Source organism: Hippocampus comes, unplaced genomic scaffold (assembly GCF_001891065.2).
Source record: "Hippocampus comes isolate QL1 unplaced genomic scaffold, H_comes_QL1_v1.1 scaffold321, whole genome shotgun sequence".
NCBI classification, from domain to species: Eukaryota; Metazoa; Chordata; class Actinopteri; order Syngnathiformes; family Syngnathidae; genus Hippocampus; species Hippocampus comes.
The window spans coordinates 61,283-74,584 of NW_017804845.1; positions in this window are offsets into that span (position 1 = coordinate 61,283).

The window sequence follows — 13,302 nt, forward strand, 5'->3', positions numbered from 1 at the left end:
AAAGCGTGCTCAATAAAGTGATTAAAAGCTCCTGATGTGAGGCGACAATCAAATCGCGCTCGCGGCTTGAAAATCTCATCCTCCACCTTTAACCCCTTTCATGCACCCTGTAACCTGATAACATGGTAAGCTGCCCACTGTAGTAACCGCTGTCCCCGAACGGGTTAAATACGAATCTGAATTGACACGGTGAGATTCTCGTACTTCCACATGAATCCGAGGCACGATCGAGCTCATCGCCCGCAACACCTGGTTTCCCCGAATACTTTCCTCCGCTCGCAATGAGCCGCTGCGGCAACAGCTTGCAATTTGTTTGTTAAGAGTCGTCGCGACGGAAGCCAAAGGCGTGTAGCAACACGGAAACGAACGCGACTGCGAGATGTCACCAGCTGCACATGATATGATGAATTACAATCATATGTTAATCAGCCGGAGAAGGGCCTTGTTTACACGCCTTGGACTCTTTTCTCATATCGAGCTACGGATTCTTGCACTCGCAAGGGATAGACCGCCGTTTGCCCCGCTGATTAACTTTTTTTTTTTTCCTCCCCCAAATTGTATTTTCAGTCAAATGTTTGATGAGCAAAACAGTATGTCTTTAAAGAGACATTAGTAAAGTGTGTTCATGCGTTGCTAATGACTTTATTTCAATCTGTAATCCTGACTTTTCGACTGGGGGGGGGAAACAAAACAAAACAAACCAAAAAAAAAAAACAATGGATGTGAACGTGCGTGTGTGTGTGTGTGTGTGTGTGTGTGTGTGTGTGTGTGTGTGTGCGCAGAGAGCAAACAGCTACAGGAGCGGTAACAAGGTCAATACTAATGTAAGTACCTTTTTATTTCCCCAGCCACTCAGTGTTGTGGATGTGCAAAGTGTGTTTGTTCTGCAAACCGACTAATGACCATAAAATCCTTATATTGCTTTTGTATTGATTTAGTCATCCGCAGGTGGATGCTGGATCTATAGCCGCTACTTATGGTATTAATTGTCACTTACGAGTGTATCGTAATAAAAAAGATGGTAGGGAGGTTTCTTATCTCAATGAAGGCGGATTTGAGAGGCCTTTCTTGGGTTTGACAATTGGTGATGTCAGAAATTCTCATTCGTGCGTGTGCTACAGATACATACGCAAACAATAAATGTACTAGAAAAGGTTGCCATACGCAAGATGAATTTCATCTCAAGGCGACGGTGAATTTGACAAGAGAAATGACAAGAATATGTTGCAGGAATAGCGTCAATGTTGTGAGAGTAAAGTTGTTCTGCCGCAACAAAAATTTTCGCGGTGACTATTAATTACAAGGGATATAAAAAGTCTACACACCCCTGTGCTACAAAATGTCGAATTTAGAAGGAAAAAGCCAACTGGAACTTTATTTTGGGGCTAATCGGAGGCACTTTCAATGGTGGAAGGAGTCTGAATGTGATTACAGGAGGGTGTGAACACATTATTTCAGTTGTTTTTAAACGAACAATGTGGTTTTTTTTTCCCCAATTGAGTTACACAGGTTGGAGGTCACATTACAGTTGGGAAAAGTTCTGAAATTATTTATCGTGGTCGCTCTCTCTCTCTCTCTCTCTCTCTCTCTCTCTCTCTCTCTCTCTCTCTCTCTCTCTCTCTCTTTCTTTTTTTTTTTAAATATATATCACAAAAGTCTGGCATTTGAGCAGGCACGTGCAAACTTTTTAATATCCACTGAATTTCTTTTTCAGACCATTACAACTTGTAATTACCGCACTATTCTCATCGTTGTTGCTTTCTTTTTAAGCGATGATAGGGCTCGGAAAGCATCAGTGTCTTGTTTATCCATCAAATTAAAAAGTGAAAATAATAAAAAGCCAGGGCAGTAAACAAAAAACGGCAGGACAGACTCGAGATGCTTGAAAACTGATCATCGAGTCGGCACGGTCTCATTGTGACGAATTAAAGACGTGAGCATGTGCCCGTTTGGATGAGAAAAGCAATATAAAGACAGGAATATATGAAATGCGAGCAACGAGAGTCGAGAGTAAACAGAAACGTCGCAAGTCGCGAAAAACGGCGCGAAGACTAAATTGCTTCCACGCCGCCGACGCGCTTTTCGGCAGCGGCAATATTCCTCTGATACGCTGTTTAGTTTTAATAGGAACCCTCAGCTCAAATATGAGCCGACAAACACGGCAAGACAAACACGGTCTCTCGGCGGCAATGAAAAACACACTATCAAATAGACCCGTACCTTCCGGCAGCCGCTGCGTGGGTGACGCCAAAGCGCAGAACAAACACAAATTTTCATATAAGCTTTGAGGCGATAACGCCGTCTGACAAGAGTGCCGAGATTCACGGCGAAAAAAAAAAAAAAAAACGCAAGCCGCGACTCACGCGATTCCCGCGACGTGATGCGCACGTGCGCCGGCGCCCGCCTGCCGCAGATTGAAATCGGCGATTGCAGTCGCGCTTGTTTGAAGAAAATGAGTGGATTCGGGATCAAGAGAGACTTTCGGCTGGAATTTAAGTCTGTTTGAGGATTATGACTTCTTCATCCTGTACAAAGCCTGCGGAGAGCTGCATGCTAGCCCTCAGAGGCCCGGCTCACTTTTGCACTGCACGCACAGATGTGGGGGGTGATAAACCGCACGAGGGGCAGCGGTGTATTGAGCACGGGGCTTCAAAATAAATAGGGGAATGGAGAACTTTTTCTAGATAAGAACAGAAGTCATTCCGTGCTATATGGCTAAAAGCATAGATCGCTAAATCACTCGCAAAAGCAAACATTTTTGTGGTTTCAGTGAAAAGAGTTTATTTTCTGGTTCCAGGGTAAAGCTAATCATTCGAGGTTAATATGAATTAAGTCACTAGAAAGGTCTTTCAAAGAGGTACAAACAAGTCCAAAATTTCCACATCACTATAAAATTGAACTGGTCAGTATTATTTTTGGTGACTAAAAATGAGTCGTGTTTGAAAGTTAGTTTTTTTATTTTAGGTTTGAACTCTTTACGTCCTACAAATAAACTTTCAAAACAGCATGTGAGATGACGTTTACCTTGGATGAGTTTTGCATTCCTCCTCGCTGACTTTAACATCACATACAGGTGCCAGTAGTCACAAATCAATGGCTGTGACACCATTTGAGCAAAAAAATCTAGGTGTATATTCATGTTGCAAGCACATCACAATCCTAACAGGGAGTCACAGCAGAAAGATGAAAGAACCTCGTGCTGCCCGGGAGCCGCAGGTTGCAGACCGCTGATTTAGCCACAAACTAGTGTTGGTACGCAAGGGCTTTTACCACGTAAACCTTGACACCCTGACACTCGTACAGTCTTGGAGCGCTTCATCATCTCGCAAAAAAAAAAAAAAAAGAAAGAAAGAAAATTTTGCCCAACTGACCGTCCGAGACGACGAGGCCGACGGCGGCAGGCAAATGGAGCAGCAGACGAAGCGGGGCGAAAGGAAGGAGCTTCTGCTGCAGACTGGCGCAGCGGGAGCGCGGACTAACTATAACCACATCAATGACTACCTCTCACAGCAAGCACACCTCCCTTCACTTTGAAAAGAAAATAAATTAAACAACAAAGGAGGACGCTGACATTCACGGCCAGTTCAGTTTACTGCACAAAATGGAAGCTGGTTGAACGTCCTAAGCGAACACCAACAAAAACGCTGCGAGATCTTTTTTAATAAGATAGCACTCTATTAAAAAAAAAAAGTAATAAAATAAAATCGCACTCTACAGTAGTGAACCAGCATCTAGAAAACAGCAATAGCATAATTTAATGGGCATTGTGCTGCTCCTTTGGGCGTGTGCACATTTGATAGGAGGCGGGATCATACATTCACACATACTGCACGTAGATTTAATGAGGAAACAAAGATTATCACAAGGAGTGGTAAGTCATCGATTCTCAAATGTAATAATTTTGAAAATCAAGTCTTCGTTTATAGACCTTTGAGATCTATTTCATATTGCCACCACTTGCGTTTAAGTATTAATTGTTTCCAGGTTTATGATGAAGGAAACATTGATGCTAGTTTTGTTAGCCTACTTAAGGCATTTTGCATTGCGTGTTAGCATTAAGCTAGTAGATTTGGTTTGGTGTTTAGGTTTGCCGTTGGGAGCGCTTGGCCGCCCAAACGCTTCTTGTCGTGAAATTTGTGCTTTGCAAGTCAAGACGGCAAAATTGGCGATACAAGCGATCGCTCGTATCTCCAAAGACTCGTAAGCCGGGTCACTCTCAAGTAGAGCTTGCCATTTTATTTCCACATGGATTCGCTGACTGAGAAAATGATCCAACGAAACCCCCGCTATACCTGGACACAAGCGGGTAGCCATCTTTGTATTTCCCCATGCCTCTCACCCACACACACACACACACACACACAGACACACATAATCAATAATGGAAAACTATACACTGCGAAAGGCCGCAGCGGCGCTTGCCTACAAGCGGCAATGACGAATGATTTTGTGCCACTTATGACAGCGAGGTGCATGCCGTGAGGGGAGTGGAAGGCCTTTTTAATAGCGCGAGGAGAGAATTAAATCAAAGGCAGGAGGGCCTCCTCTGGAAGGGAGAGACGCTGCATCCCTCTGCTCTAAATCACGGCGTTTCTTTAAGCCCTTTGCCATTTTTCTACATTACACAGGGAAACCTGTCACCGCTGTCTATGGCAAAGTTTACAAATCATGATTTATCCCGGATGGAATCTCGAAACACCTGTGTGCGAGAAAATAAACATCTCCCGCCGCATTATTTGTGGGCCACAAAGTTTCCCTTTGAGTTCCGGAGGAACTGCACATTTTGCAGGTACACTCAGCAGCCTCCGTGATCCAAACTATCATTTTATATTTCTTCATGAAGTATGTTCCCACTGTATGAAATAGGGCCTAATTTACGAACCATTTTGACTTGCAGTCTTTTAACCCTTGTGCACCAAAACATCCCATAACAGGACTGTTGACGTACAAACTAAAATTATGTCATGATCTATTAACATGTTGAAGGTGCTAACTTGTCCATATTGAATAGTCCGAATTCAATGTTTTTGTTTTTTACTTATATGCAGATGATAGTTACTTATACCCATAGCACAATACTGCTTTTTATTGCTTTGATGTCCATAGAGTGCACCAACCTAAATAAGTAAATAGAAACTATATATGTATGGATAGGTCTGACGCCACTGAACATTTTGAGTGGTCGCAAGCAAAAAAAGGATTTAGAAATGACTTTGATATTACACTTTAAAGCCACCGTTCCATTATGGTGCCTTTCTCCGATGTGTCGTTAAAAAAAATCAACGCACAAGGGTTAAGAGAGGCATAAACCGAAGTCAGTAAGTCACATGTCAGAGTACGACAATCATGCAAATAAATCTGTGGCTTCATCACTTCAATTTCATGAAACAATGAAATGTAACCTGCGGAGACGACACCTTTTAAAGCCCTAAACTGTGTAAATAAATATGGAAAATGTTCATATGTGTCAAGAAATAAAGCCTACTGGCCATCCTGCAGCCTTTGCGATGTTAAAAATTGCATTCAATTACATCACAATGACGAATTAAATTGGATTAACTGTTCAGAGTCTCAGTCAGTCTTCAGTTTTGGACAAAATCTTTTTAGAAGTACTCGGAATTTAAAAAAAAAAAAAATAAATCGACATAAAAATACATGAAATATCTGTGCGGGTCTCTCCATGTGAAACAAAGCGGCTAGTTCAGGCGCACAATGTAAATCCCAGTAGAAGACAGCATTTTACTGTGCCATGTTGGGAAAAATACATGAAGCGGCCCAAAAAGCTGAGCAAAGTTTTCCAAAGGTCAAAAATTAATCAAACTCATTACCTGCAGAAGAGAAGGATCTCGGTTGCTGCAAACTCATTTAGCAGATTTTTAACCTCTATTTTCTTTTCAAAGGGCTGGAGATTCCCAAAGGAGGGGACGTCCATGACTGCTCATTTACCACTGGAAGTGAATCATAATTATCCTCCGCGGCCTGCAGGAGACAAAAAAACAACTCCGTTAAAAGAAGCACAAAAAATAAATTAAAAAAAAAAGGCTATACGGTGTTTGTGCGCAACAACATCACAGTATGTCCTCATTTGTATATTGTCCATTTTTAAACCGGTGACACTCTCAAGAAGCCCAAACAAGCTACTTTGTGCTGTGCAAACAGACAAAAGCCACTTCGCTGAGGGGGGGAGGAGAAAATCCTTCTTAGTGGCCACCGAGTTTATCCAGAAAAGAAAAGCGACAGAGCAGAAGCTGAAACGAGGGGAGAAAGTAAAGCTAGGGATGAGGGACACTCAGTCTACCGCTTGTCCCTTTTTTTCCCCCTTTCTCTCCAATGCTTCGCCAAGCACGAGCTTCTTATCGCGTTGGCGTTAGTGAATGCGGACGGAGCATGATATCTGCACGCAAAAGCTTGAGTCATAAGTTGTGTATTGGAAATGGGTTAATATAGCAATATGTTGAAGTGACAGAAAGGTGTGCTAGAGAGAGAGAGGTCATCATCCCGATTAACACAATTAAAAAAATTAAGTTGAAGTCATTCAAAATTGACAGGGACGAGCCACACAGAAATATGCTACTTTTTTTTTCATTTAAAATTTCTAAAGAGAAACGTCGACACAAAAAAAAAAAAATCTCTCCATTGGGTTTTCATATATAAAAAGAATAAGAATGAAAGATTACACTGAATTTTTTATTTTTTTTTGGGGGGGGTGGAATTTACTCAATTTTATTTCGTTGAGTGGTTGCCATAAATAAAATCACCTCGATACATTTTTTTTAAGTATACTGTACTATACATATACATTAAAAAAATGTGTCTGGATCCAGATGATTTTATTTTGGGCAGCCACTTGACAAAATAAAACTGAGTAAATTTAACATACCATTTTTTACAGTGTAGACAATATTAAAGGTGAATTTTCTCCCAAAAGAACGAAGGGGCATATACACACAGGATGGAGAGGGAGGGTGGGGGGAGCACAGTTCATGCTGTAAGGGGAGTCCGGGCTGTAAATGTGCACAATATTGCACATTACATTTCATGTCATTTGTGAGTGCACTCCAAGTGACACGGTGTCAAATCTGTGTGACAGATTTAGGTGAACGCTGGTGAAGGGGAGCCCTGCGTGGGGAGAAAGCGGCTTAGGGCTAACTCGCGAGGCCGCGACAAGATCTCCAACAGGCAGCGAGGAGCCGCTACCCGTCGAAGGACAGCACAAGGGAAGCCAACCTACAATCTCAGGTTTCCTGATTTCCTCAAATATTGACCTCCTTGTTGTCCATAGCAGGATTACTTTAGAATTGTTGGCTTTACTAAAGACAAACATAATGTGTCATCTGCAAAAGTGACAAAGGTGAAGGTGTTGTTCCACTGCGACAACACCGACGCTGCAAAGGAACGTACCATAGTCATCCGGTGACCAAATCATCAATGCATGAAGTGATCACAAGTGACTTTTTACATGAGACACATGAGGAAGTCTCGCCGTGTGGAGTTGCAATAAGTAGTGCTTTCTAGTGCAATGTCGCCCTCTTTTGGACATTAGTGCAATGAACAATGCCCCCATTGGATGAGGTCGAATGTTTCAGGAGTGGCTGTCAAACTTTTTACACTATGTACCACTTAAGAAAGAAAAAAAAAGCCCTCCACATATTGCCATCATGGCCATTTTTTAAGTAGATGTCACCCAAAAAAGATACAATGTTTAAAAAGTGTTTTATGCGTTGCTGTTGTAGAAAAGGGCTTGACTGCATTTCACGCCAAAAATATAAGACTTTACAGTTCGATTGTCCTTTTATTGAACCTCATTTTAAAGAGACATTGTTGGCTTAAATATCAATAATTTATATTTACATTTTTTTCATCTTAAATTTCTGTCTGTAGGCCAAAAAATAGAAGTTGTGTTTTTTTTTTTAAGAGTTTTTTTTTTTGCAGTGGCGATACGGACAGGTCCAAATTAATGCAATTTTTAAACACAGGAAAGTAAAAAATTGGATTCTATTAAAATGTACAGTATAGCATATAAAAGTCAATGAAAAATGTACCTTGTAGTTGTGTTTCCCCCAAAAAAATCTTGAAAGACTCAATGCTTCAAACTTACATACAACTAAACAATATTGATTCAGTATACATCGGTGGCATAGAAATATTCCGAAAATGGATGCATGATTCGGAGTAAATGACCATCGTTTTCGGAGCTAGACATGGACTGTGTAGTCTACAGCAGGGCCTGACATCTAGTGTACAAATTGTACATTGCAGTGCTGCAGACAACATGCTGCATTTTTGACATTTCCACTGAGCTTCATACATCCATTCATTTTCGACACCACGTCACTTTTATTACATTTTTGTTTGGTTAGTGGTGTCTTTTTTTTGGGGGGGGGCGAGGCTTGGGGGGGTTCAAAGTGTGTATTACTGTTCATTGAGGATTATATAATGTACAGTAATGACTCGTTTTGGGGCTTTTGCCATTCGGAATTTATCAGAGCAACTGCAGATCAGGCCTATCACCAGCAGGGGGAGCCATCGTTCCGCAGCACTGACTGCAATGACAATTTCACTTGACTAAGGAGAGCAAAGGGCATCATAGTGCCGCGTTGGAGCAAATGTGCCTCATAGTTCTGAGTTCAAATCTCGGCTCTGGCTTTCTTGTGTGGAGTTGGCATATTGTCCTTGTGCTTGCTTGTGCTTCATGCATGTTAGGTTCATTGAGGGGGGGGCTGAGAGTGGGCGAGGTGGGACCTGCCTGCAGGGCTCTGACACGATAAAGCTGTCATGTTGGTACAAAGGATTTGATGTGAGGAACAGCTGCAGCTTGTCAACTTGGGACAGTAGCTTGACTCACAGCCTCCAGGATCATCTGTGCAAGCTGAAGAGCGTTTCCATTAAAGCCGATTTTTATTTCTATTTAGTCACCGTGATGTGTGGGGGGGCTTTAAGGGAAACACGCTCCACATTAAGTACGAAGACTCAAAGGAAAATTCCAATTTGGAAATGCAACAAAACCTGCGGGCCACTCAAGAAAAATAGTTACTCAACCCAGGACACTGCACGACAGTTCCATTTTGGCCACGACAAGAAGCAATGTGACAAGAATTCTCCCAAATGACAGCCTGGTTGGAATGGCCACTTCAACTTGGGCAAAGCACACTAAGAACCTTGAAAATCAGATGATAGCTTACGGAGAAGTTTTTTGTGCCTCTCCCCCAAGAAAAAAAATAATTTTTTGTATGTATATAGAATATATAGACACATACACACACTATAAAGAGTGCAGTCAAAAAAATGTCTTCAAATGAAGAGCAAAACAGTATCATGCCATTATTTTTCAACCTATGTCCTCAACCTTTTCATTTTGCTACTTGGGGAATGTCTTTGCCGTCGGGCTGACAATTTCAGTTAAAAATATTCGCCAATAAAATCATATGGTCCAAAATTCCCAGATGTCCACACATCAAAACGACCGTGACATCAAACGATGTCACTTGCCCTCAAAACCCGACTAAAATAGCACAAACGGCGTGCGCAGTAGGACAGGTCAAGTACTTCAGTCATCATTTCTCCCCCGCCCCCTTCATTTATTTGGTCTGGAGGCTTTTAAGAGGTGCGTCAAGTGCTCATTGCATGTTTTTTTAAAGACGGTGGCCCCTTGTCACGTTGCTAACTTGCTAGTGATAAATCCATCCCTCATCCTCTGCGCTTATTCTCACGAGGGACGGCGACATGCTTGGAGCCTATCCCGTCCGTCTTTGGTCAGTAGGCAACATACCCCCCTGAACTGTTTGCCAGCCAATCGCACGGCACACACACAGACAGACAACCATTCTCACTCACAATCAATCACACCTCGGGACAAGTTAGAGTGGTAAACCTGCTGTGCGTGGTTTGGGGATGTGGGAGGAAACAAGAGTACCCGGGGAAAAGTCACGCAGGCAAAAGGAGTACACACAATTCCAAACAGGAAGGCCGGAGCCTGGAATTGAACCAGTGACCTCTCCCGGTGAGACAGACGTGCCAACCGGTGGCCCACTATAAAGCTTTTCACCAAAAGAGGGTAGTGTTGTCCTAACAATAATGAAAAAAATTGCAGCTGTATTGAGGCAATAGTGTCGCTGGAAAGAAGAATGGATGACGGGTGCTGTTAAGTGACAATAGCTGATCTGGTTGGTTCCAACCTGACAAGTACAAAAGTAAATAACAATCAATACAACATATTGTTGAGCGCAGGGGCGGGCGATTCATTTTGCAAAAGGGGCCGCATGAGAAGCCGCAAAGTTTGCAGAGGGCCAAGACAAAATTTCTGACCTCAACTTTGTCTGTGTGATTTGTAATGTGATTGGAATAAGCTTGCTTTCTTGTTTCAATAAATGTCTCCATGTGATGGTGTGTTTTGTCTATTTTTACGATTGTGAAAAGCAAATTTGTCTTTTTCAGAAACACTTTCATTTAAAAAAAAAAAAAAAAACACAATTGGATTTGTTTTGTGACTTTATCAAAGACAATTAGAGATAAATAAATGTGTCCTGTCGAGGCGTCAAACTACACATGGCATGGAAGATTTCACAACACCCGGATTCCCTCCTCATACTCCCTGATGTCATGTGAATTATTTATGCTCAATCTTGAATTGGCGGCAGGTTCACAGTGGGAGTAGCAAGGGGTGGGGGGGGGGGGGGGGGGGGGGGGGGGGGGGGGTATGCAGGAAGTGGAGAAACACTTCCCTGCTGTGAATGGTGCCCTGCACTCCACATCAGAATGGGAAATCTTATACACCCCTGACAGAGCTTCTCTGACAAGAGCGTCGCGTCTCGTTATTAGCGCGTCCTTACGTTTTCTGTGTGCATGTGAATATCCAACTCTGTGGCGTGACATTTTCCTTTTTGGGTGTAGATGACACATTTTGGAGACGTAAGATTTTTTTACTTGACCGTCTTTAACGAAATATGCCAACCTGCTGACCTTTACTGCAAGTGTGTCGCTGTAACGCGCGCGCTCTCGCACCGTCTTGCGCAATGTCACATCCTTTTTGTCTCCTCTTCAACTTTCCTCCTCGAACTCCACCTCGACATACGAGTGAACCGACTTGCAAGTTTTTGCTTTGACTTGTCAGCAAGCAGCAGTTTGGCGGAATAAATCTTAAAAAAAAAAAAAGAGGGTTTGAGTTGTTGAATGACAACCCCAGACTTAGCAAACGCTGCTAGCTTCAAGCTAACACACAACAGACAAGCTAATGACTAGCATTGCTGTTCTGATCCAAGTTCAAGGCACCGCTCATGATAAAGAATGAAAACTATTTGGGGGAATCAGTGATGCAATATTTATGAGTCCTCATGAATCGTCATTGAAGCTGCTTGTTTCAAGAACGTTTGAACATATTTATAGAACGGGAACTTGATCATACTTGCTTGACATTTCACACTGCCGGAAGGGTTCGCACACAATGTTTGCATGCTGGATTTTTTTTTTTTTTTTGAAAGTCAACCAAATCCACGGTTTAGCGGTCACGCTTTCTGTGTTCTTACTGTTCGGATTCAACATTTCACTGCGGATACAATGATTTCTTTTTAATAGGTGACAAGTGAGCGAAGCATTCGCCGCGTTTCGCCGGAGTGGCTGAAAGATGGGTGTTAATTAGCGCAACTGCAATGACCACCCAGCCGGGGATGAATGTGCTGCTGCCGCTGCCGTCGCCGCTGCTTTTGCTGCTGCTGCTGCTGCTTGGCGGTCTGCTCCATTGTAGCCCCTCTTGGAGTCTGTGGATTGCTCATTGACTCATCCGGCAGCAGCGTTTCCTAGCAACGCCTCTTCAATGTACTGTACAGTATACTTCCCCGTCTCATGGGTGCATTTAATAATCTGCCTCGCAATTTCCATGTCAGCTTTGTTAAAAGATGTATGCTGCACTTGCATCCTGAGTGTTTCTCGCCACGGTTCTGTCGGCGTGAACGGGGAGGACGTGGGGGGGCCTTTTCCTGCGCTATGTGACAAAAAGAATGAATTGCAAAAAAAAAAAAAAAAAAAAGTCGATGTAAGGAGAGCGGTGCTGCGCAGAGGAGTGACTTTGACCCTGGCTTTTTTTTAACCAACGGAGGTTTTAATATATTATTTCAAAATGTGACCTCGGTGTCACGATACCACCCCGCGGAGCGCATAGCGTACGCGCGGATGTGACACAAAAGCGATACTCTCTGCCCTGGGTGGGCTGAGCTGGAGAATTACTGTGCATTTCAAGTGCAATTATGCAGCACGTCAGGTTGAAGGAAGCACCAAGGCAGGAGTGCGTCAAGGGGCCCGAGAGCTAAGCGGGTGAAGTTGCGAGAGTTTGCAGGTGAGGAATCGCATACATTGGTGTTCCCGGAGTCTGGCTGTGAGGTTTATGACCCCTGTAAAGGCTCCTCATCACCCGTTTGACAGACAGAATATATTCTCCTGGGGAGGCCTGTGTGACTCCTGCTGCCTTGTGAAATTGTGACCGCCATCACTCCCGAGTCACCGCGCGTGGATCCCGCACGCACGCCTTCGAGGCGACTCAACGCTCCACTAAGGAATCGTAACACAGATGGTAGGTAGGTAGAGTTTTGGACTCTACCGACCGATCGCGATAACGCATCTGCCTCAGTCCGAAAAATGCTTTAAAGCACGTTTGACGACAGAGCTGGAGGAGCTGCCGCCTGGCACGATCAATTTTTCCACCAGCTTCGAGCTATGCGACCACATCAAGGCAACCATCCTTCATGATTTCCAGATTGCTCGGACACGAGCGGGGGAATGCTAGATGCTAAGCTTTTGCTCTGGCTAACTGACGCGGCTAAAGAGAAGCCGTTTCTCAATTTGCGTTCTTGTTCTTTATTACGTCCTTGTGAGCTTGTGAAATGTCAAGGGCCCAGGTACTGTTCCAAGTGAAAATACAAATCAAGTATGCACGGGATACGCTGATTTTTTTTTTCTTGTCAGCTAGCTTAAAACAAAGACGCATTGGATATTTGTGATGGCTTGGCAAGGAAACTATCCAAAGATGCATTTCATGCTGCTATCAAGAAGATACATCAGAATCGGGGTGAAGTCAACAGACGCTCCAATTCACAAAGTGACTCGCGTTCTTAGGAAGAACAATCTCAATGATGTTCTTAGGAAGAGCAGATTTGGCGAGTTCACAAAACCGCATTCTGCATTCTTCATATTAAGAAATTGTCCTTGTTGTTTTGAGTTTATTGGGTGATTTAATTGATCAAACTAACCTGTTGTCAATTTTGCTTTCCAGGTCCAAGTTATGCAAAAATGACCTGTTAGCGCAGGTTAGCA